The 25,910-nt window shown below is 38.8% G+C and overlaps 1 protein-coding gene across 11 annotated transcripts in view; it reads right to left on the reverse strand.

Moving 5' to 3' along the window:
• MAST4 (microtubule associated serine/threonine kinase family member 4) overlaps positions 1–25,910 on the reverse strand; it is a 581,240-nt gene that overhangs the window by 139,345 nt on the left and 415,985 nt on the right. The window lies entirely within an intron of this gene.

Here is a 25,910-nt window from a genome sequence, read left to right on the forward strand (position 1 = left end):
GAAAAAAATATCCTATGTGGAAGTGTTATCCCCAATAGACATCAATTTTACTTTTTACAGGACAGTTAATGAGTTAGGCAGCATTATCCACACTTTAAACAAAAGTAGTCAAATTCTAGCAAGTTCTGAAATACCAGCTAAAGCTACAGGAAAAAAATTTCACCATAACAGTTAATTGGCATAGAATCAACACCCATGCCCTTGGCCTCTTTAGCACAATGTTCTATTGAACTAAAATACTAACTAAAAACATAGGGATTGAGATACCCAAGGCTTTATAAAAGGAGACATTGTAAGAGAGTGGCACAAACACCCAAGATAAAAAAGTGCTGAGGTACAGAACACTTAGAAGACGTTAGGTGTTCCAAATATACAATGTTTGTATGGTTTTAATGTTTTAAACTAAACTCCCTTGAAACTACAAAACAGAATGGAAGGGCTTAAAACCACAACCTCATTACTAATACAAAACAGATCTTATTCTAAATATCACCCCTTGGGACTCTGACCAAGTTGCCCCAGGCCTGCTCTGGAATGGTGATGTACAGAAATGAAAAGGTATTTATTTTCTGAGTTAAAACGTCACTCAGATGATCTATTTTTGCCACCAGTGCTATGGTTACCTCTTCAAAACCAAAATGATGATTATATCATTTCACTGTAGCTAACTAATAAACATCAGATAGTCATCTCAGAGCTCTCATTCAGTGCTAACCTGGTTCAAGCCAAAGTTTAAAAAGAAAAAAACCCTAAACCATCAATATTGCTTGTAACACTATAAACAAAAGAGATACAGAATAGAGGTATCGCACCATGCTATTACTAAATTAACTATAGAGCCTTTATGCTGTATTGCCCTGAGAAACGATTTGTTAAATAAAAACCTATAAGGATGTGAATGACCCATATGTATACAAAATATTTAGATAATAAAAATACACATTTAATTTGAAATTTGGTTTTACAATTTCCTAGATGCTCCTAAATATATATAACACTTAACGAGGAATCATGTGAAATACTAGTAAATTTCAACCTTAAACATACATTTTTATTTAATTGAAAAAATTTCATTAAACAAATTTAAGTATATAATTTAGAGAGATTCAAATGTATAACAATAATATATAAGTCTTAGTTTCAGAATAATTAGGATTAACTTTGTACAAACTCGTAAACAGGACAAACTTTTCAAGTCCACAGCAATTTCAATAATGTTGTTAATATCAAATTATAAAGTCAACAGCAATGAATTTATATTTTCCTTTCTCCTACCTTTTTCACGTGAGGAAATGTACTTTCCTTCTAAAACTCCTACTATTCTGTCCACCTCACTTTTATTCTTCATGGACAGAGAAATCATGCTGCCAATAAAGGTTTTCTAAGTAGCAAACACTTTTTGTTCTTATCAAAAAATAAATAAAAACCCAACAATCAAAAAACACCATCATCTTGCCATAGAATTTTGCAACCCCAATTTCCTGCTCAATTTCTTTCAAACCTCTCCAGCCTCATTTCCTTTTTCTTAGAGATAAAATACACAGAATGGTGAGGTCCCTCAATATACTTAACTAAAAGAAACATGCTAGCAGTTTGATGAAATTTCAGTAGGTATCTGATCCTCCTACAAGCAAAGATGTTTACATCCCAAATATTACTCCAAAGTAAAACAAAACATATATGCCTATGGGAAACATAAGTATATGGATGGCTCTATGGCTTGTCCTTCCTAGAAAACACTTTTTTTTTTTTTTTTTTTTTGAGACGGAGTCTCGCTCTGTCGCCCAGGCTGGAGTGCAGTGGCGCAATCTCGGCTCACTGCAAGCTCCGCCTCCCGGGTTCACGCCATTCTCCTGCCTCAGCCTCTCCGAGTAGCTGGGACTACAGGCGCCCGCCACCGCGCCCGGCTAATTTTTTGTATTTTTAGTAGAGACGGGGTTTCACCGTGGTCTCGATCTCCTGACCTCGTGATCCGCCCGCCTCGGCCTCCCAAAGTGCTGGGATTACAAGCGTGAGCCACCGCGCCCGGCCGAAAACACTTTTTAAATCATGTACAAATTGTCTCCCCATCTCCACCTCCATTTCTCTTGGGAATGCAGAGGGCCAGAAATATTAGACTCTGACCTGGGTCTAAGCATACCACAAATACTTGAAGCTGCTGGAAAATAAATATTCAACACTAATTACCTTTGGCACTCTTCATTCATCTTCATGTATATGACTTTTTTTTTTTTTTTTTTTTGAGACAGTGTCTTGTTCTGCTGCCCAGGCTGGGTGTAGTTACACGATCATGGCTGCCTGTAGTCTCAACCTCCCAGGCTCAAATGATCTTCCCACTTCAGCATCTCAGGTAGCTGGCACTACAGGCACATGACACCATGCCTAGCTAATTTATTTATCTTTTATTTTTGTAGAGATGGGGTTTTGCCATGTTGCCCCAGGCTGGTCTTGAACTCCTTGGCTTAAGTGATTCACCCACTTGGGCCTCCTAATGTGCTGGGATTACAGGCATAAGTCACCATGCCCGGCGATGGATGACTCTTAATCCCCAATCTGGAACTCTCTTGCCTTCCATCCAGATCCACATATCCAGCATCTCCACTTGAGTGTGTCTACAGAAGCTCCAATCCAATGAATCCCAAACTGAAGTTATCATCTTCATCCAACGTGTCTTGCTTCTGTGTTCCCAATTTCAGTAATTGGTACCATTGTCTAACAGTCTAAAGCAGAACTATGAGCACAACCTCCACTTTAGCTCTTCTTCACGCTAATCATTCAGTCATCCAGTCTTGCAGAATCCACTTCCTGAGCATCTCCCTTCATTCTCACGGTCACCAACCTGCTTGTGGCATCATCACCATCTGCCCCAGAAGCCCATGATGCTTGCTCTAACTCCGATCCTGGACTCCTTTTTGCACAACTCCAGTTCAATCCCTCATTGCTAGGAATCTTTCCTATGGGCAAATGTGATCTTACTGTCCTGTACAAAACTCTTCAGTGGCACCTCCTACCCTCAGAGTACATTTTCTGTTTGTCACTCTAATTGAATTTCTCCTCAACTCTCCCTCGAGTCTCTTTGTACTATAGCTATTTGTTTTGTATTGTTGTTGTTTTGCCTGGATTGTAGTCTTCCACATTTCAATGCTCTCTCACCCATCAAGGTTGTTTACTTCTTTCACAGCCCACTTTTTTGTTGTGTGTCTCCTGGATGCCCTCAAAGTCCACTATAATCCCCACCATGCACGGCTAAGAAGGAGTAAGATAGACATATACTCACACATGATACTGTAAATTCTGTTACTTCTTTGTGTTTTCCTGTCTCCACACGCAACTTCACAGCATTTCCCATAAAGCTGCAAGCGCTCAAGAAGGTAGAGACTCATCTGTCTCCTTCACCACTGCCTCTCCAGCACAATCCCTAACACATGGAAGGTGCTCAACTAATATTACTGAATTAATGAACAAATAAATGCAGAGGATGGAGAGTCAACTACACTCAGCTCCAAATTCCAAGCTTCATCTCCAAGTGAAATCTCCTCTGCATATCTTAAATTTAGAGGTGGTTGTAACAACAGATCCTATCCTAAAGAGTACCTTCCAGGAAGTAAGGATATTTCATATCTGAATTGCTTAATACAGACTAGAAGTCAAAAAATTCCTTCTTCATCCAACTCTATTCATTAACAATCCACAAACATATGTTTTTAGACTGAAAACCCTTATGGTGAAAAGGCTTATTCTTAGAAAGTACACAGCTTCTACTTTTTACTCTGACAGGTAAAGTTTTTATTTGGAATTATCAAAAGAAAACTAGAAGGAAGCTCTGCCATCTTTGATGTAGTTCTATGGTTAGAATCAACTGTGCATTCAGGAACCATGTCTAAGACTCCATCACTAAACTGTGTTTCTTTTTGCAGTTGTACCAGGAGGTATCATTAGCCCCCCAGATCCTTATGTGCACAACGTATATTTACGTTCATCTGTGAGTGCATACAGAGATATGGTATGTGGCCAGACTCAACTTTGCTTCCACAGCATAGTTGGGAATCTGATGAGAATAAAAAACATCTGTATGAACTGCTGGTCAAGAGAGTTATAGTTTATTTTCTTTTTGTAATAATTATATATTTCAATGAATTCAGTACTGCCAATACATACAAACAGCACTCAAATCACCTTTCTTAGTACAACTTTAAAATATAAAACTGCTGTCTTCTATACTAATTCTCTGAATTGTACCATTAAAAATATAGATAAATATCCTTACATATTTTGTAGCAATAACTCTAATATTTTACAATAATTATATAAACATGTGTTCTTGAAGATAACAATAATCTTATATAAAATCATTAAAAATAGGATATATTATATTCTGCCTTCCATATTTAACATGATATATTTGGATTTTCACAAATAAAGGTGACTGGCTAATTTAAACCCGATTTCTTTTCAAAGAGTTTCTTTTTCATCTGCATCAAGAATTAAAATATTAATATAAGGTGAGGCCCAAAGATAAGGAGGGAGGGAGTCTTTGCCCTCCACATCTGTGTCAGCTTCCATGAGTCATTAAAAAAATGATGAATTGTTTTTTCCATCTTTTTAAAACAGAATTCTGTGGTCTCAAATATTCCAGAAGTGTGCCTAAGGGGTTATGATTTACAATTATTCTGTCTCATGTTGATTAGCATAAATGACCATGATAGAAAACTGTATGCAAACCCTAGAAGAGTCAATAAAATGTATTGATCTATAGCAACAACTAAATGAGGAAAAATTACTTACAGTCTATGCTTCAAGCTTCCTATCTAATTTAGTAGAGGATCTTATAACCTGAAAATAATTCCATGTTTACAAAGCATTCTGCTGATGGTTGCATGAATCACATTTCACCAGCAGATAGACAAATCAATCTCTGCACTTTGCTCTACTCCCCAGTCTATCAGGCTGAGTCTGTACCCAAATTAACACAGAGGCATTTATGCAGCAGCTGTAAAGCCAAAAAGAATGCTTCTCTCCATTAGAAACTGTTGTGAGATGCTGTTGTGGTAGGCAAGTGGCATGGCATTTAAAAGCATTTGAGGCTTTGCCTCTTAAAATATTTTTTCCCCTCTAAAATGTAGCATCGAAGGTGGTAGGTATGTAGGTAATGAGAAGAAATGTCTTCACTCCTCTGAAAAGGTTAGGATAAATTTTGCTCGCCACTTGTCTTATTCATTATATATTTAGACCTTGATCATTAAAACACTTACAAACTCTAGGAAAGAAAACTGCTTTAAGACTAACAGATGAGAAGTGTTTTATCAATATTATTCTTTAGCTTTTTTGTATTTCAAAGATTTTACTTTCCAGCTGAGCAGTACCAATTCAAGCCTGACGAGTAGGTAGGTGCAGTACACAATCTTTACACATTCATGGCCACATTTAATTAGGGAAAAGCATGCAGTTATGACAAAGGAATGGTGAGATGCTGACAGACACAGGCTCCTTTAAAGTACTACAAGAAGTACAGGGGACACAGTCACATTTCCACAAGTCCTGGCCTTGGGGCCCTCCAGAGGCACATGATGTGGGTGATAATTACTCTACTCCTTTCATACAGTTCTTCTTTGTTTTCATATACTCCTGGGCTTTCCTAGCTACACGCTAGGTAAACGTAACTGATGAAAGCCAGCACTTTTCTGACTGGAGTGCTGACCAGGTAAATCAAAGGTTACTTTTTTTGTATAACATCCCCTCAATTATGCCAGGCCCCTGAAAATCAAGTTTCATAACAAACTCCAGAGGCCACCTGGGTCAGCTTTTCACTCCACTACTAGTGTTTAAGCCACCAGAGACACCAGAGAACTTCTGACCTGGAGTCTGTGGACTTCCAAGATGTCTATGAATAGAACTCACTGGGTCCATGAACTTGGCTTGTTTAAAAAAATTATTATTTTCACTAACCAGAAACTGAAATGTAACATTTCCTTCATTTATACATCTGTCATCACAATATTAGCCATGTATTTTCCATATCACATTAACAGTTGTTGCAGATATATTAAAAACTGATTTGTATTCATTATCACTTCAAAGTTACGGTAGTTACTAGACATGCCTCTAGATCTTGATATCTGATGTGCTAATAAAGAACCACATATATCACAAATATTTTAATGTGTTCATGACTATTTCATTATAATTGGTTTCCTTTACAATATTATGTATATTATGTTATGCATTTAAAAATATTATTCTGAAATTACATCCATAGGCTTTACTATACTGCCAATGGAATCTTTAATTAAAAAATAAAAAAAAAAACAGGTAAGCAATAGAGAATCCACAATGTCTTGCCAATGTCACACAACTAGTTAGTGGCAGAAACGTGAATAGAAACAAGATCCCTTTTTAAATTCTTATTTTTAATGGACAAATAATTGTACATATTCATGGGGTACACAGTTATATAAAACAAGATCTCTGGAGTCATACTTCAGGGCTCATCTCATTACGCTGTTTCATTCCAGATGACCTTAGCTAAAAATAAAAAAAAACATGGGATCCCCAAAAGAAAGAACATAAAATGGAAGTATGTTCTAGGCACTGAATGAGGCACTGGGTTCTCACATGCATCATCCCTTTCGTTCTTACAATCTTTCATCATCATCAGTATGTGTGGACCTATCAGCTTCTTCGTTCAAGGTATTCAAAAGCAAGTTTAGATATTAAGTGTTAAAACTCAAACATCTAAGAAACAGAAAATCAGTTCGCCTATTTACCACCAAAGAGGATTATCCTCAATGACTGCAAATAGTACTTAAAACATTACTTAGGATGAAGATAACGCAATCCTTTCTAGAAAATACATTTGAAAGTCTTTTGAATGTGTATATATAGATATATATACATACATATACGTATATATCTATATATACACACCCCACATTTTGAGCACAACAGTGTACCCTCCATATACATGCTTGTACGATTATGTATGTGTATACATATAGATATATATCGTGTGTGTACATATACAGCTATCTATATGTGTGTCTGTATATATATATAGATACATATATCTTCCTTCCATCATGTGTGGATGGAATACTGTTCAGCCTGAAACAGGGAAGAAAATTCCAACACATTCTACAACACGGGTGAACCTTGAGGACATTGTGCTAAATGAAATAAGCAAGCCACAAAAAGACAACTACTACATAAGTCCACTTAAATGGGGTACCTAGAGTAGTCAAATTCATAGAGACAGAAAGTTAGAATGGGAGTGGCCAGGGGTTGGGGGAGGGGGAATGGGGAATTGCTCTTTAATGAGTAGAGTTTGTTTTGCAGGATGAAAGGAGTTCTGTGGTTGCACAGCACTGTAAATGTACTTAACACTACTAAAGTGTACACTTAAAAATGGCCAAGATGGTAAACTGTATGTGTATACAATTAAACATTTTTTTCTATCCTAAAAAATAATAAAAGACATGAACAGAATGGAGAAGAGATGGAGCAGTAATTGGACAAAAATTTAAAAAAAAACTGAGTACCGAATATGAATAAGCTAAGGAGGCATATTTATCCTACATTTGCCAGTCTTTCAAACACTCAAAATATCACATCATAATTACCCCACCATCCTGCCCTCCACTCATAAGTGTGCAAATAACTCAGAATAAAAATACTCATCTCAAAAGAGTTAAAGCCATTGGGTTAGGAGGATCTGTTCTTAGTCCTCCACCATGTACACTCCGATCCACATAATGAAGATTCATCTGGCTCTGTCTAAATAATAGGACCCAGGGTCCACAGAAAAACTTTCTCACTTTGATTCTCCATGAGCCACCTAGATGTATCTTTAAGGTCTTGAAGCAATGGGCTCTGGAAACACTGACATCATTGTTCATAGAGTCCTTTTCAACTGTTAGGCTTGGAATGACCAACGTATGATCATGTGCTACCATGTAATTATTGGCTTCTCAAAGATTCTCCTAAAAATGTCCAAGTAGGTCAAGGCCCACAGACTCTAGATTGCTAGAAAAGATGAGGGATATTATCTGAAAGCTAGACCTACAACGTAAGAAGTTCTTCTCATTCCTTTATCTCACTATCTCTCCAGAAACTGAAGTCATAGCTTAATGTGGGTGGAACCTAAGCTGGACAATAATATATATACAATGGAATATGTAACTTAGAGTAATCATAAATCATAGTTATTTAGAATATCTGTTGAACATTCCTATTCATTAGAATCATCAATCTCCACAGAACATTGTTCTTGTTCTATTTAGCTTGGACCCCACAAATTTTACATGCCATCTTATAAAGCATCACTTGGGTGATTCTTTTTTTTTTTTTTTTTTTTTTTTTTTTGAGACGGAGTCTCGCTCTGTCGCCCAGGCTGGAGTGCAGTGGCGCAATCTCGGCTCACTCTCAAGCTCCGCCTCCCGGGTTCACGCCATTCTCCTGCCTCAGCCTCTCTGAGTAGCTGGGACTACAGGCGCCCGCCACCACGCCCGACTAATTTTTTGTATTTTTAGTAGAGACGGGGTTTCACCGTGGTCTCAATCTCCTGACCTTGTGATCCGCCCACCTTGGCCTCCCAAAGTGCTGGGATTACAAGCGTGAGCCACTGCGCCCGGCCACTTGGGTGATTCTATGTGTTCATCAATTACATGCTTGCACCAAAAGGTAGATATGCCTATTTATCATTGGTAATTTATGGGCCTGCCATATTCTAGGTGTGTGGGAGGGGAAATATCAAACTCAAAAAAAAAAAGCTACTGTTGCTCAAGGTCACAGCATGGAGGCTCAGTCTTATTTCACACACACAAATCAGATCAATTGAAGATGGAAATGCATCATACGTTACACAGTTTCAGACTCTGTGAAAAGCAGACCTTGGAATGTGCATTAACAGCAATTTGCATTTAGTAATGTTTCGTATTTGAACATTAAATGTGTTAAAGGGGAAAAGTAAACAAAAATATTCAATTGTTTCCTTGAAATACTGATGACAATTCAGTAAAGGTTCATAGTAGTAATGAAACTCCAGAAGTTCTTTGCCCCGTAACAGTATCTTTTATCCAGTACCTCGCCCCTGCTGCCTGCCTCCCTGTTTCCCAAGTTCCACATGAGGGAATTTTATTCTTTAGAGGCTCTTCGTCCTAAAGTATATGCAATGTTCATTCCAAACTTGAATTTGGCAATAATGTACCCTACTGTCATTTTTTTTTTTTTTTTTTTTGGTAGAGAAAATAGGGAACACAAGCCTGACATTCTAGCAATAATGTACCATGCAATATGAGAGTCACAAACTTGGAAGGTACCTCAAGTAGACAAAAAGCTACTTGGCATGATGTATTAAGATTCATAAACATGTTGACGTCACTTTGGCATAGAAATCTCTATTCTGGGAAATTATCCTAAGGACATAGTCCAAAAGATAGAAAAAGCTATACGCACGAATATGCTCACTGTGGGGTGCTTTCATTCAATAAACCTTTATTAAGTGTCTATTATGTGCCAGGCACTATGCTGGCATAAAGTCTATGTCTCAAGACACTCACAGTCAGCTTGGAATTCAGATAAGTATATACAGAATTACAACATGTTGGAATGAATGCTAACTGAGGAATGTGTGAGAGCAAAAGAAACATTAAAATAAGCAGGGAGTAGGGGACAGAGAGAATCAAGGAGAACTTTATAAAATTTTGGGTAATGCTGTTATAATTTCTTCAGTATTTTTTAAGACACAAGGAAATGTTAAAATATTGAACAAATAAATCCTTTTAGTATCCTGAAAAATGACTCCTCAATACATTTTTTAAAATAAAAAAAGCACACATAACTGCCTTTAGCAGCTCTCAGAAGTCCTCATCTTTCTCTCTACTGCGTGTGGGAGTTAGAGTGTGGTAATCAATCAGTAAGTCCTCACCTGGCACATTCTACCACAGTCTATTCTCAGTCTTAGTCTTCTACCAGACACCAGGGTGTCCCTAACCAAAACTGCTAAGAAACTGTGAATTCACTTTGCTTAAAAAAACAAAGCAAAATAAACACACCAAAAAAATCTTATTGCTCCTTTGAGAACTTTTTTGTTCAAATAGCTCAGAGTCGCTTCAGAATTTCCTCGTTTAAGATTTCAGAAGGTCCCTTGCTAAATATGGTATTTGTAATTTGTAATGATTATTTTTAGTGTATTTTCAAATGTGTTTAGAAGCTTGTGAAGAAGCATAGACTGGACTCACCCTGCAATATATAGTGAGAAATAATCTAAGCTAAATTGGGATATGTTGCAATCTATATAGCATGCCTGTATTTACACTTGGATAAGAGAAAATTCTATTCCTGTAACATGCACAACATTCAATTCAAGTCAGGACATGATACATATCAGGGTGTGGGGGCCATGAAGATACCTCTTTCAACATATTCTGTCCTGTACCATGGCTCAAGGCCTTGGCTATACTCCAGAAGTGGGATAGGGCTGTAGAAGGGTTACCAGAGAAGGCCATGCCTGAACTAACTTTCTTGAAAGAGTGCCTAAAGGAAAGACTGAACTTCAGACAACCAATGGAAAAGGGGTAAAATTACAATTTATTGAGTCTCTGTATTTGCTAGGGATTGTCCTAGGTAAGAGGTTGGCAAAGTCTTTCTGTCAAGGGCCAGATAATTGCAGGCCAGAGTTTCTGTGGTAACTACTTGACTCTGTCATTGTAACACAAAGAGCCACAGACCATCCCATAGGAATCAGTGTAGCTGTGTTCTAATAAAGGTCAGTACACAAAACCAGGCAGTGGCCAGATGGGGCCTGCAGGCCGTAGTCTGTCTACACCTGCTCTAAGTGCGTCACAATCCATTTTACTTATGGTACAAAAAAGGCTTGTTGATTATTTTCCATACTGAAAGATGAGGAAACCAAGTATCATAGGTGAGATGGCCTGCCGAGGTCACAAGTCTAACTCAGGATTCCAACTGTCTGTCCAAATCCAAACTCTAAACCCTTTCTACTATATGAGAAAGGACTCTTAGTGTGAAAACCGAGGAAGAGGCGTCAACTTGAATAAAAGAAAAAATGCCAAGTCTAAATCCTTCCTTCTTGTCTAGCAGTAGCTGATGTAAGCCCATCTATCCCAAAATATGGAGGACATCAAACATGCTGGTAAACAGGTGAAACAATCCTTCCAAGAGAAGCTTCAGGAATAGTCAGTGGTAAATTCCTTCATACCAAAGGGGAAAGAAACCAAATTCTGTATGATAATGTGGCAGATTGTGGGAAGGCTATAATGTGGTCATGTTCCTAGAATTCCAACACTCTCTGAGAGAATTTTGTAAAACAACCTCATTGATATTTATATAGTCAGTAATTCATTCATTCCATGACCAGGTAGTACACCATCCATAAGTACTTTAAAAGAGGATGTGGCAATTGTCCTTCAGGAACTTTCAACAGAACTGGGAAGCAAGGCATAGTCACTAAACAGTTAATTACCTGCTGATCTGAATTGCCACTTGAGGGCAAAAAGACACTGTAGAGGTGACATGTACAGTTCAGTGCCTGAAACTCAAGGGAGAATAGGCATAAATATGAGCGAGCATACTTCTCCTAGTTGAATCTTAACTAGGTTTTCCCCTCAAGAGATTAAAGATTCTATTTTCACCATGGTTGTCCTACTTTGGAACCTGAAGACAAGGTTTCCAGACCATCTCTGTTGTTTACCAGCCTGAAATTTTGTTACCTAAACATTAATTTCCTCATCTCACAATGAGGGGGTTCAACCAGACGTTTTTGAAAGTCTATTCCAGATTATACCTCCATGAATCAGATTTTCAACATACGACTCTATATACCCAACTTTCAAAAAAAGTAATTTCCCAGATAGAACTTAGATGTCCATATATTTTAGTCCATGACAGGGTTCTTCACATCTTTATAGTTTAAAAAAAAGTTTCAATTCTTAAAGCTACTTCCCTAAAAAAGCAGAAAGTATCACTTACAAAGTTGCACAACTTATGTCTGAAAATTAAATAATGATTTTCCCCAAAAGACAGAGGGGAAAGGAAGATGTACAGCAGATGGATTCATTGTTCCCCTATGGAGAAAAAACATTTCTACACCTTGCAAAAATATATTAATTGGCCTGCCATCTGGCAAGCCTGCTCACATACATAAGGGATAAACTTAAGATCTTGAGGTTCAACATTTAAGCCTGTGGGGAAGATGGTAATTGGAGTCTTTCTGAGCTAGCATTAGTATTTTTAAAGGGAGCATTTCAAGAGAGATCCAAATACAGTTGGAGAAAAACAGGATCTGAAATGTGAGCCCATCCAGGGTCCCTTCACTAGTGTCAATGGGCCCATCTCCACTGTAAACCAGGAAGCCGGCTGTGGACATGTCCACAATGGGTGCAGCTGCGCATTAATTAGCACAGCGGCCTCTGGACGCCTTTCCAATGTGTCCCGGGACTTACCGTCAACTCGCCCCAGTCTTCTTGTATACTATAGGTTTTTTAAAAGTTTCTAGAAATCTTACCATTGCAAAGTTGGGCATTTAAAAGAATTTCATTAAGGGAAAAAAGCAGATAATAAACCAGGAGGTACAATAAAATATCTACTTTGTGGTATGCATGCACACATGTATGCACACATGCAGACAGGAAAAATATTACTCTGCCAAGTTTGTAATGGTGGTTATGTCTGAGTACTAGGATTTGGGGTGATTTTTTAAAAAATATTTTCCCCATTTTTTTGTCTTGAGCATGTATTAGTTTAAAATTTAGTTTAAAGGTTATATGTTTCATTAAAATTATAATAAAAATAGTGGAAGAACATGATAAGTTATTTTGCAAAGCAAATAAGGTACTTGTAATTTATCTTTTGTAAAATACATATTTTCTTCCAGCTTCAATTGCATAGAAAAACTCTTAAGATTCCTTCTGGATCTCCATGCTTATTTTCCAACAATCATAATCTATATCTTAAATTACACGTCTTCCAAGTCCTCCACTGTCAAGGCCCTGTTTCCTTCCCCAGTAAACACCCCCAAATTATTTTTACAACTTCCTGCTAGTCAAATCTGTTTATCTGGTTTCTTACAAGTTTTTCATCTATGTAGTATCAAAGGGACTTTTTTTTTTTGAGACAGGGTCTTGTTCTGTCGCCCAGGTTGAAGTGCAGTCGCACAGTCATTGCTCACTGCAGCTGCGACCTCTCGGGCTCAAGCAATCCTCCTGCCTCAGCCTCCAGAGTAGCTGGGACCACAGGCACGCATGTTTAAAATTTTTTATGGAGACAATGCTCTCCCTATATTGCCCAGGCTGGTATTGAACTCCAGGGCTCAAATGACCCTCCTGCTTCTCAAAGTGCTGGAATTACAAGCATAAGCAACTGTATCTGTCCAAATGAGCTATTATATATTAATAGTGGACCACACAATTTAGTTTGCTCATCTTTCAAGTATCTCATTCTGATGCATTTTTCCGGTACTTCACTTGACAATATCACCATGTAATCTATGTTTTAATCAATTCCTCATAAAAATTATTTTTAAAGAGGATGACACTGTACCATAGTATCCTAGATGGAATAGAAAAAGGATATTAGGAAAAAATTGTGAAATGTTAATAAAATGTAAAGCTTAACTATAAAATAGGAAGGAAAGCAAAACAAAATGTCTTACTCTAATCGTATGTCAGCATTATCAAACTGCTCAATCTATATAAAATTTTTTGAGGTAATAGAAATACTCGGCCGGGTGCGGTGGCTCACGACTGCAATCCCTGCACTTTGGGAGGCCGAGGTGGGCGGATCATGAGGTTAGGAGTTCCAGACCAGCCTGACCAACATGGAGAAACCCCGTCTCTACTAAAAACACAAAAATTAGCTGGGCATAGTGCGCACACCTGTAAGCTACTTGGGAGGCCGAGGCAGGCGAATCGCTTGAACCTGGGAGGCAGAGGTTGCACTGAGCTGAGATCACACCATCGCACTCCAGCCTGGGTGACAGGGTGAGACTCTGTCTCAAAAAAAAAAAAAAAAAAAAAAAAAAAAAACAAAAAAGAAAGAAAGAAAGAAATATTCTATATCTTTCCCTGTATGTTAGCTACATAACTTTGTTAAAACTTATTGAACTACATACCTGAAAAAGGATGATTTTACCGTGTGTAAACTGTATCTCAACAAACCTGTCTCAACAAAACAAAACTAACACCCAGTTGCCTGATACAAGTGGTAAACCCTGTGTCAGTACACATCTGAGTGACTCTTGGGCCTAGGTTAATAGTAATAAAACACACTTTCTTTAACCCTTAACAAAATTCCTAAAGGGAAGACTTCTTTCATTCCGTCTTTAGGTAGGGGCAGCTATTCCTCAAAAACAGTTCACATATTGTATCACCAAAAGCTAAGAGATGGCCAGTAAAGTTTTTCTGTGTGTGTGTGTGTGTGGTTTAGAGAATTCTGGACACAATATTTGTGTCCTTTGTGTGTTGTAGATTATTTATAGTCTATTCTTATGCAATTTTTTTATGTATTACAAAGCAGTTACTTTTCCATTCTCTAAACACAGTAATTTTCTCAAAGGAAAAGATGTATTTGAGTGCCATCGAGTCATCTCCTCCTTAAAAACAGTTAGCAATAGTACCTTCAAGACGAATTATTACATTTTTTAAAAGGAAAGAAGCCTATAAGTAATTCATCTCTAAAATCTCCCAACAGATATTTACTGGCATACCCATTGTATTGCCATCCATAATCAGAAAGAATTTTTGTCCTTTCTAAGGGATGAACTATAGGCATTATTACAAGATCGGCATGGATTTTGAAATGTGTGGATAACATATACACTTATGTGAATGTGCAGGATTTTATAATACATACAGTGAAAGCTCAGGAAAATAAGCCTGAGTGCATGGGGTGTTACTCATTCAAAGGCCTGGAAGACAGCAGCTGTGCAGAGCTACACCGTAAGTAAAGCTTCAATTTAAAAGCACAAACCCATTTAAACACCATCATAAACTGTGATACTTTAAGATGAGGAAATTACAGCAGAATACATTTACAATTTCCATTAATAGGAAAGAGAATCAGCAGGTGGCAATCTTAAAACAAAGTAAAACCTACTTCTATTTTTCACTCTTCCCTCAGACAGCAGCAGCATTTTCTATACCAAAGATCAAAATTATCACAGCTCTATATTCCACAAATATCTTTTGAATTGCCAAGAGCGTACTGTCCTATAAAATTAAAAAGGTACCAAAATCTTGCTTTACAAATATTATTTTCAGTAATTAGAATGTTGTTGGAGCTATATTTCTTTTGGCCATAAGAAAGACAGTAAAGTTTTTATCCAAATTCACTACTCACTACTGGTGAGATTTGGGGACAGTTAAGTAATTTCTGTAATCCTCAATTTTTTCATCTGTATCATAAATATAATAATATATTCTTCATGGAGTTGTTGTGAGGATTAAATGAGACTATATCAAACTGTCTCCACAGATACTCTCACCCTCCCTCCTCCTCGGCTGATGTTGGTAGATCTACCAGTTACCGCATGTTACTCTAATTCTTTGTATTACTGTCTAAAGCCCACTAGATTGAGCTACTTGAAGAAAAGGATCATGCTATACATAGCTTTGTTTCCCAGGTGAAAATCATAGCCCTGATCACATAAAAGGTACTCAATAAATATTTGGCATACAAATAAAAAATGAAGTGATGTGATAAATCCTCAGACCCTGTTCACAGAAGCCAAACTTAGCCAAACTAGGTTATCAGGTTATCAGGTTTCAGAGAGTGATTCAGCCTCATCCACAAGCTCCCAAAGCAGTAAAAGGGTCACAGAGAGATGCATGACTCATAAATAACCCCTCCAAGTATTTGTAAATGTAATTAACTTCCTATGTTTCAGAGGTTAATCGCCCAGCTCTTGGTTTCTCTGTCTTTTGGCCGAATTTATAATCACTTGACTCCTCTTTAGTGCTCCTCTTTAGGCAGCCAAAGAAAAGGAACTGCAAGTGGAGATATATAGCCTTCAGGACTCGGAACTACTCCCTCCCAATCCAATCCCTAAGATAATCTTAAAAAATTCAGTCTAGGACCAGAAGGCAAAAACAAAACAGAGCAAAGCACAAACAATTACTTTCGTCTAATAGGCCTTAATATATACTTAAGATAAATACACACCTGAGACTTCCCAAGAAAATCCATAAATGTTGGGCCATGAATCCCCTCCAAACATGTTAGTTTCTCTATTAAAAAGCTTTGAAATCAAACCTGTTAAGTGGCTGAAGGAACAGCTACAAGCCACTGCCTGCTGGACACACCTATAAGAATGGAAGGTTTGAAAAGCAGGAGTTGTTTCTTCAGCTCCAGGCTGGGCATGCCACTTACATGGGAACTAAAGAACTGGCTTAAAACGAGGACTATAATCTTTCTGGAACAATAGGTCATGACGAGCTTCCTTACTGCCAAAATAAGTGTTTAGAAGTAACTTCTGCTAACTGAAAAAAAGTATAAAGGGCATATATATTTACTCTGGCTGGAATACAACATTTCTGAATATGTTTATCAGTGCCAAGAGTCAGAACCCTTTTCCCTCATGGATTTCGAACCTGGGACCCATTCCATGGAATGTTTCTATATCCTAGAAATGGCATAAAAAAGTTGTATCATACTAATATCTAACCAGTTCAGTATCTATTTCTTTTGACCCCCAAATCACCTTAGATCTGATGTGAGAAGGTAGACTAATTATAAGGTTAAATCTCAAAAGGTAAGAAAAACCACAACTGCTCTTGATTAAAGAGCTTCCTCTATAAGCCATCAAATAATACATAATCACAATGTTATAGAAAAATGAAGTCTACCTGCTAAAATGGCATTTTGGCCATGGCTATGCTGGTAAAATAGCATTAAAGCACTAAGATCCAAGAACTGGACTGAAGAGCGCAGGTCTCCGATCTTAAGCCCGGATTCCAATGTTAAGAAAACCACTATTGATTTTTCACTTTAAAAATCTTTGATTTCAAAGGCTAACCTGCCTGAACTTCACAGGAGAGAAGGCATCTACTGAGAAAGAATGCTACATATAAGTTTTATAGGCCACACAGTAAAAACATGGCAACTTTTATTCTATGGTTCAAATACGTAACCCCAGACATCAAATCCTAAAACATATAGGAAATTATGATTCATACACTTAGAGGCTTATTTTGCAGAATCCATAACAAGAACTATTACCTAAAGCACCCACATTATCCCACAACTGTTTAGCTCCACTGGTCACTAAGGACATTTGACATCAAAGATGAGAAATCCTTCTGTTTAGGGACCTACTATGGAAATGCGAACTTTACAAGCATCCATTCAACTTGCTAAGGCAGCTGATGTGCCTATCAATTGTTTTGCCACATGCCTGCCCTTTGCAGTGGTTGAGCAAGCCTAGGTTAATTTTACAATAAACCAGTTTTTGGGTTAGCAAATTACTTGTGTTTATCTGGATGGGTACTAGGATAGGGAATAGCAAGTAGATAAAATCAGTCCTTACATGGGAAAAAAAAAATCTGACATAGCTTCAGTAGCTCCAGTACTTAGTTCCTGATCTAGGTAATCTATTTGGAAAAGTCTTTGATTTTTGTATCAAAAGTCTTGAGATTAGCCAAGTGAAAGTTATATTTTTACAGGAATTATATCTCAAGTTCCAAGATCAACAAGCCACTCAAATCAGACATAAGAAATAACATTACATAATAGCCACTTAATGGCTATTGTTTTACAGTAACAAAGGCTTCATTTACCATATTTCCTCGAGTGCTTTATTCAGCTGGCAGTTTTTCCCATGCCAAACATAATTTTTTCCCTCAACCCCTTCATACATCTATAAAAGTAAAACTTTTAATTATTATAATTCACCATTTAAATATATCCATCATATTGTATTTTAGAAGACATTAACGTGAAAGGGGCATAAGTGATTTTTATGTAAGCTATGGATCCAGTGATTTTCTACAGATTTCATAGCTGAGAAATGTCAGTGGCTAGATAATATTCCAATAATGACTCTTAAGGAAGAAACTCAGTAAAGCGTCAGACATAAACATACACTGTAACATTTAAAATTAGATAGAATAAAGCATACTTCTTTACAGCTTTTGTTTTGTTTGATAGCTTCAACAAATACTCATGTGGCAAAATGGGCCTGGTAAATCCATCAGCTTTCTTCCCCTTCTAATTCTATGACCCTAAGAGACCTCAGCAAATTTCACCAGTTTTCAGTTTCTCATTCCCTCCACCTAGGTGATTCACTCAGAACCCAATATACTACCTCTAAAAGATACTGCCACTTGAACTAGAAATTTTCCAGGGGCACAGGGTGCTGGTACTTACTTTGAACAGCTAAAAGCTTATTCAAGAACTTCAGAATAAAAATGGTGGTTGGCCTACCAGATGTCAAGATCTACATTTTGCTTGTACTAGGTGCCTGCAGTTACAGTTTGCTAAGAGCCCCCAAACTCTGACAAAATCAGTCACTGATAAATGTAGGACCACAAAGCAGAATGTAAAAATTCCCAGGATTCTATAATAAAGTAAGCAATGGGGTGCTTCAGATAAGAGATATACATTAATGACTGCCTGTTCTTCTTACCAATCTATTTTACCTTCAAGTACTGATCAAAGCCTAAATTCTCTGCTATGGTCTTTTTTCTTTAAAATAAAACCATGATATGTCAGTTGTGATATTAGTATAATTACTTTCTCAAAGAGGCATGTCCAATAGACATTAATGTAGCTAAAATTCCCACAGGTCCTTTTATTCTATTAATAAGGTTTAAGGTCAACATTTTCATAATTTACAACCAAGTTCCTAGTGGAACTTTTTTCTTTTCTTTTCTTCTATCTGCCTGGAAATAAGAAGAGTACCAGAACTACAAGTATTAACAAATGTATGAACTTTTGAGATCTATCTAGTTACAAAATGTACTACATTATCACAAAAACCAAGTTCCTACTGATAGAGACTGCTCTACTTTTAGTAGACAATTTTATGCACACTTTGTATCTACTTTCATCTAGGTAGCCCCAGGATCATTTTAATATCTTGGCTCTACTATTTAAGTTTCAAAAGGATTACTCAGTTACTATGATGTCACTCCCAAATGACTAGTTACAGGTAGTGAAGACAGCTCAGATTAACAAAGCTTTGTACATGCTTACTCACACTAGAGATGGGTGTGTATGGAGGGTGAGGCTGGGGTCCAGAGCCTCCGGTTTCCATCTCTGTGAAACACCAGCTATTTCTATCTCAACCAACAGAAGAAGGACTTTCCCAAATTATCAGATTGAGTCCTATTCCAAGCTTCCTCTTCTATGGGCCATCGCCACACAGGAACTCAAATGATTCCTTGACCCCAGCACCTGTCAATCTTTAACCCAGAAGGCAAATGGTCTCTATCTTGAAGCTTACTATTCCTGTTTAAAGGTATCATTGAGCTTCTGATAACAGGATAGATGTGTAAAGAGAAGCAAGCAAAACCATTAAAGAATATACTGTTCTACCCATCACTGTGCACTTATCATTATACTACTCCCACCATTGCCTTGAGTGAAGACACACACAGAAACACACTCTCTCTCACACACACAATAGCAGTGAATAGTCCATGCCTCCCCATGCAGCATATGCTCCATAATTCTTATGTTTTATTTTTAATGAATTTCTTTTGAAATCTACTTTTTGCACTCTCACACATTTCTCTCTCCCCTTCTCTCTCACTCTTTTCTCACTTCCTCCCTCCCCCTTGTCTCACAAAGGATCTACATATTCCAGGGGCAAAACAGTCTGTGATCTCCTATTGTAAGTTTCACAGTAGAAGCTAAAAGCAACATTTTTGAACTGTGCATATTTCCACTTCCATCCTTTGTATCTGGTAAGCCTAAAATGCCCAGAATCTGCAGAATGCTGCCACAGTTGGGACAGCCAGGCTCTCAACAGGAGCCACTCAGCTGCTGGAAGCTCTGGGCTTGGAGCTCAGTTTTTCTCCTCTGCTCTAGGTGTATCCCTGACCAGGCTGGGGAAGGGGGGGTCAGGAGCAAGGGCAGCCCAGGTTGCTGGACGGCGTCACAGAATATTAGCAACGTGAGAGCTAACTAGAAATGAGAGAAGGACTGAAGGGGCGAGCCTTGCATGATTTCTAAGTCTGTCCTGCCTGCAGAAGACAGTCAAGAGCATAAAGAAAGTACAAGGATGAAAGGAAGCAACTATGAAACAGGTCTGGGCAAAGCAAGGAGTGGGAGGAAATGGGCTCAGGGACTCAGGGAGGGGCAGAGCCTGCAGGTCAGGCGTGGAGAGGAGGAGAGGAGCAACAAGTGGGGCCAGGCTTCCGTCTCCTGTGGACTAAGCTGCAGGGGAGGGGCTGGGGTACCAGGGCCTCAGGAGGAGAGCAAGAGGTGGTGTGTGGGAGCCAGAGACGCTCGGTCAGGGCTTTACAGTAAGAGAAACTCCAAACCTAAACATGTCACAAAGGAACAGTCATAAGGCCATGGAAGAAATTTGAGCTTCCAGAGGGAGGTGAAAAGGAAACTGTCATTGCCAATTTGGGCAATGAAGCAGACAACAAAGTGAGCAACAGTGAGTAAGGGGATATGATTCAGGGAGGAGGGCTGACAGGCCAGCCACGAATGTGCAGAGGCAAGGCCATCATAGCTGTGCTGCTGCTGTATTTAGCTGCCCACGGAGAGTGGCCACCTCCCCTGTTCTCCAAGTCCTTGCTTCACTCTTTTCTGGGTTATGACACCCCCACCCTGGGGCACCTGTTCACGCTCAAGTCATCCATGAGTTTCCAGTTGCCAGATACAACACACACCTTCACTTCAACTCTCTGTGGAGTGCTGGGGGTGTTGACCATTTTCCTCCTGGGATTTCCAGGGCAGCACCCTCCTGGTCCCCTCCCTTCTTAGGGGACTTTTTCCGACTAAGTCTCTTTTCCCGTACCTCGCTGTATTTCTGCCTACTCCTTAAGCGGGGTATCTTTAATTCTCCCATGTATTAATCTGATGTATTTCTCAGATGGTCTTAATGGTGAGTCCTGTGTTTATTATTTTGGCACGGCCTGCCTGAGTGCTCTGGATTTATGTACTCAGCTGCCTGCCTAGGGGGCTCTTTCTTTCCAGTCTCAGTGCCTTTCATGTTCCCAGATGCCTGTCCCCAAACTCCTCCCACGATGGCTCTTTCTCCTCCTTGAGGGCTCCCTTAAATATTATCTTCTTGAAAGACCTTCCCTGACCACGTTATCTGAAGTAACCCCCATCATCACCCCACAGGGTTATGTTCTTATCTCGGCTCTTGCTTACAGACATTGGAATACTGACCACATTGGCAATTGACTTAGTTGGATACTTGTTTATTGGTGAGGCCTAACTACTCCGTCTATCTCGTTTATCACTGTATCCCTTGACCAGCATGGGATACAAGGTTGGGATATTGGCTGAATGAAGGAATAAATATCCCATGGTATTCAGTGCACAACAGATCTTCAATAAATGTGAATAACTGAGCTTTAGGGGAAAAAAGGGGCAAGTATAATATAGGTTCTTGTGTTTTCCCCTGCCTCACTCTCATAAGTACAGGTGGTTTCTCCCTCTCCCTGGTTCCTGGAGTCAAAAACCCCAGGGCCATCATGGAATATTCCTTCTCCCCTCAGAGTCAATGGTTCATCGACTTCTATCAATGTCATAGCCTTCATATCTCTCAAAGGCACAGTCTCACTTCATTCTTTATCTAGCCCTGCAAAATCTTTTAAATAGACTACTCCAAGAACTTATTAACTGACTTCCAGGTCTCATCCCCACTCCCAGACCTAAACCCCAGTGTGGCTAGACATGACTCCCCAGCACAGGATCAAAACCAAACTCCCTCATATGCCAAGCACCTCAGCTCTCCTCCCCAGCTTCACCACCCACTACTCATCTTCATTTGTAATAACAGCAGTAATATTAACAGCTAAAATTTATTGAGAATTTTTATATGCCAGTCATTTCATTAAGCATTCTACACATACGAATGCATTTTAATCTTCACAACAATCCTATAAGATAAATACTTATCCCTATTTTATAGACGGAACAAGTGAAGTCCAAAGTTAACATAACCAATCTCATACAGTCAAGATGTTAACCCAGGTAAATGGGCTTCAGAACGACCCTCTTAACCACTGTGCAGTACTGCCCCTTCCAACTCTCTGCTTCAGCAATACTAAGCCATGTCTAGTTCCTGGAACTCTGTGTTGTCAAGGTCACCAGGCCTTTGTACACACCATTTCTCCTGCCCCTTGGAAAGGCCCTGTTCTTCACTTTCGTCAACACCAAATATCTTTCAAAACCTTTTCTATGTGATGTCTCTTCTGGCTCCCTGAGGCCAAATTCTCTCTTACCCACTGACCGCTCCTATGGCTTATATGTACCTTGTAAATACTTCTTGATTGTCCTGGTTTGCAATGATTCATTTACTTGTCTTCATTGAAAGCATGCCTACGGCTTTCAAAATTGGGTCACAGTGCCCAGGTACATAATAGGTGCTTAATAAATGTGGAGTTAATTGGGATTTGGGTAAAAGGGGTGAGTACAGGTTTACTAACACCTGGAATACCAGGGCAAGAGGGAAGAGGATTCTCTATAGTTCTCATAGTCATGACATACATTCATGAGCAAAACAAAGGAAAAACTCATCGAACACTACAGATGTTTCTAAAGGGAAGATGCCGAATGCATAAAAAATTCAATACATCCTGACAACTACAGGATTTAGTTTAAGATCCCTGAAGGTACCTGCTGTTCATAGCAATTACTGAGTAATGTGAATTCTGCGAAAAACAACCACCAAAATAAAAACCCCAAAAAACTTCTTTTTTTGTTCTCAGAAAAATACATTTGGAAACTTGCTCAAAGTGATGAACTGAGTCACAAACTACCCATCGGCATGGATAATGGTTCTATTGATTTAGGTGTCATCAAGGTTGAGAGATTATCATTAAGCAAAATGAAAACACGACAGATTTCTAAACATTAAGGTTAAAACACAAGCATCTTCTGGATTCTCAAGACTGCACTTCAGCAAAACTAAAGGCCCAACTCAAAACTTAGCAGGAACATTTAGAAATCAATTGTAGCCCTTTCCTTAAGGTGTGACAGAGAGCAGATATAATCAAAAGAGAAGCTTGATTCATTTCCCCCAAGTTTTTAATCCAATGGGCAAAGAAAAGATGCTAGAAACATAAGCAGTGACATGAATGCAGGCCAACTAATTTCCATTCTGAGTTGTGAGAGGATCCTCAATGAACGGAATAGCCACAGACCTAGGAAACTGAAAATCTCTGAAACATGCAATCATTACTTCAGTCTAAAGCAACAAGTTTTGGTATAAAGTCTCTTCATTTAAGCCTAGGTTTCTGTCCCTCAAAGCAGCAGGTGAATGGCTGTACTGAGACTACCTTGAGGAAATGAGGGGAAGGGAGAGAAGGACAAAGCCAGTTATATAGAAGGAACTATTTCCAACGGAACATGTAAGCTATACAGCAAAACAGTAGACAAAAGCCGGTATGCATCCCAACAATCTCATGTCTGCCATGGTCAAGACAAAAAAGAATGAAGGGCATAATATACTGTCCTTGGGACATAGCACAAGGGACAGAGTCTTTCAGTTCATCAGTACTGTGTCATCTTTGAGAACCTAGGCCTGAGAGTATGTCTGTAGGCTTCTTTCCCCAGGAACCCCAAGAGTTACAGGCACAAGTAGGGCTGTAGGTTGTAAGAAAAACCTTCAATATTTTTCTCTGAGAGTACAAACTAACAAACCAGCATCACATTGAACTATAAGGCAAACGTAACGTAGTAAACCAAAAGTTTCCATGATGACAATTTCTACCATAATAAAGGTTTAAGGTAAGAGTCTGAAACCATTCAAGCTCTCGTTTAAGTGTGACAAACATTATACCCTTATGAGTTCTAAGATGCTCACTCATAGGCTCAAAGCTGAATTTCACTTTGATAGCTGCAAGAAGCTGATATTAAAGAAAAAGCTAAGATAAAGTCCTCCAGATTACAATGTTAATCAGAACAAACAGCTGGGATAAAATATTCAAAATGAACAATCTGTCACACAAGTCAGCAAGTGTGTAGGAAAGCAACTAAGTTTGGGAACGACAGATATCTCAAGGATTAAGGCATATCTGACTGATGGTGACAGCAAGGCATCCTCACATGGACACTGGGGACACCCTTATCGAGGATGGCAAAACATAACAACTTGGGAACAGAAAGGTCCTTTGGAAAGGAGACAAACTATTCAGCCAGGTAAGGTACGGGGTTAGACTTGGAAAAGGAAACAGGATTTAGAACAGCTAAGGGGCATCCCAAAAGCAGAAGTCACAATGTAAGCACATGTTTCATGTCCTTAGGGAAGGACATGGAGCCAGAATTGATCACTGTATAATAACAGGATGCAATAGCCACATACACTGCCCTGGAGATGAGGACACCTGGCCTTCTGAATCTACATAATAAATATAAAGCAGTGCTAGCCCTTTGAGACAGACAATGACTCGATGGATGTAGAGACGATCTTTGGGATGTTTATTTCCAAAGTGCAAAACCTGAAAATCTCCAGCAACGAACAGGCTGTCATAACCTCTCCTCTTAAAAGGGGGAGAAGAAAATCCACTTCCCTCTCTATTTTGCCACATTGAAGATATGGGTTCACGACTTGGGGTGGAAACAGCCCACCCAATGCTCTCTCATTTTACTGGGAAGAATTCAGGTTACCTTAGAACCTAGGCTCTCTGTCAGTGTGAGCTGTCTGAATTGGAGTGTTCAGGCTGGATAGGCACTGCCCTAAAGCCAGGCTCAGAGCAGCCTGAGACTCCTCCTGCATCTGACTCTCTCCAATAATACTATCAACAGGTAGGTAGGAAGAAGAAAGGCTCCAACTGCTCTACAGGTTCAGACACACACATATGATGCCAGAACAGACTTCTCTCTCTCTAAGAACTGGTTCCAGGTAAGAGTAGAGGCTGTCCGGCAGCCAGGACTACACAACTCAGAAATATTTAAGGCATTCTGTCAAGCTGAAATGGTAAGAAATTATACGAATTATCACCGTGTTGAGCAGTGGCCTAGTTCATGTGTAGCATGTATCTCTCTTCAACTTTATTAGTTGTCTTGGAGGTTTGGTGCATGGTTGAAACAACTTGATGAGCAATACTACAAAATGAGCAATACTACAAGAGAGGGTCTCTGACCATATATGGTAGAACGAGAAAAACATAGTCACGTTATTTAAAAGGTACAACTTCAGAATCCAACATAGTTTAGTGGTATCAACACTTCAAACTGCATCAAAAAGCAAATATGACTTTGAAACCTGCCAGATGTCTTTCTCATACACACAGGTGCACATGTGATTTGTGTGTGCACCCGTGTATATAAACAGTGTATGTGAGTATTCCAGGATGTTTCTCAAATGTAAGAAACACCATGAAAAAGTTCAAAAGGAAAAACTAAGTTTTCTAAAGTATCACATATCCACATTTATACTACAAAAAGTTACAGGTATAACCAAAAAGAACAAACCATTTTCTTAGGTTCTTTGAACACTGAAGCATAGAGATTGTGAAGCTCCAAATCTGACAGCCTGCATCCTGTTTATCTGACTGCAAAGTTGCTCTCATGAATGTTCACATGTACATGCAAGGCAAGTTTTGAAGGAAAACAAAGAATCAGTATTAACACAACTCAGAAGGTGTGCCCCTCAAAAAGTACAACAATCTTACTTTTCTGTGTTGGACACAAATGTGGTGAGAAATGCCTCCTTTAAAATCATAGTCTCTCAATACAAGTGTCAGCAAACTCTTGGAACTGCCTGTCACTTG

Source organism: Symphalangus syndactylus, chromosome 18, assembly GCF_028878055.3.
Source record: "Symphalangus syndactylus isolate Jambi chromosome 18, NHGRI_mSymSyn1-v2.1_pri, whole genome shotgun sequence".
Classification (NCBI taxonomy): Eukaryota; Metazoa; Chordata; class Mammalia; order Primates; family Hylobatidae; genus Symphalangus; species Symphalangus syndactylus.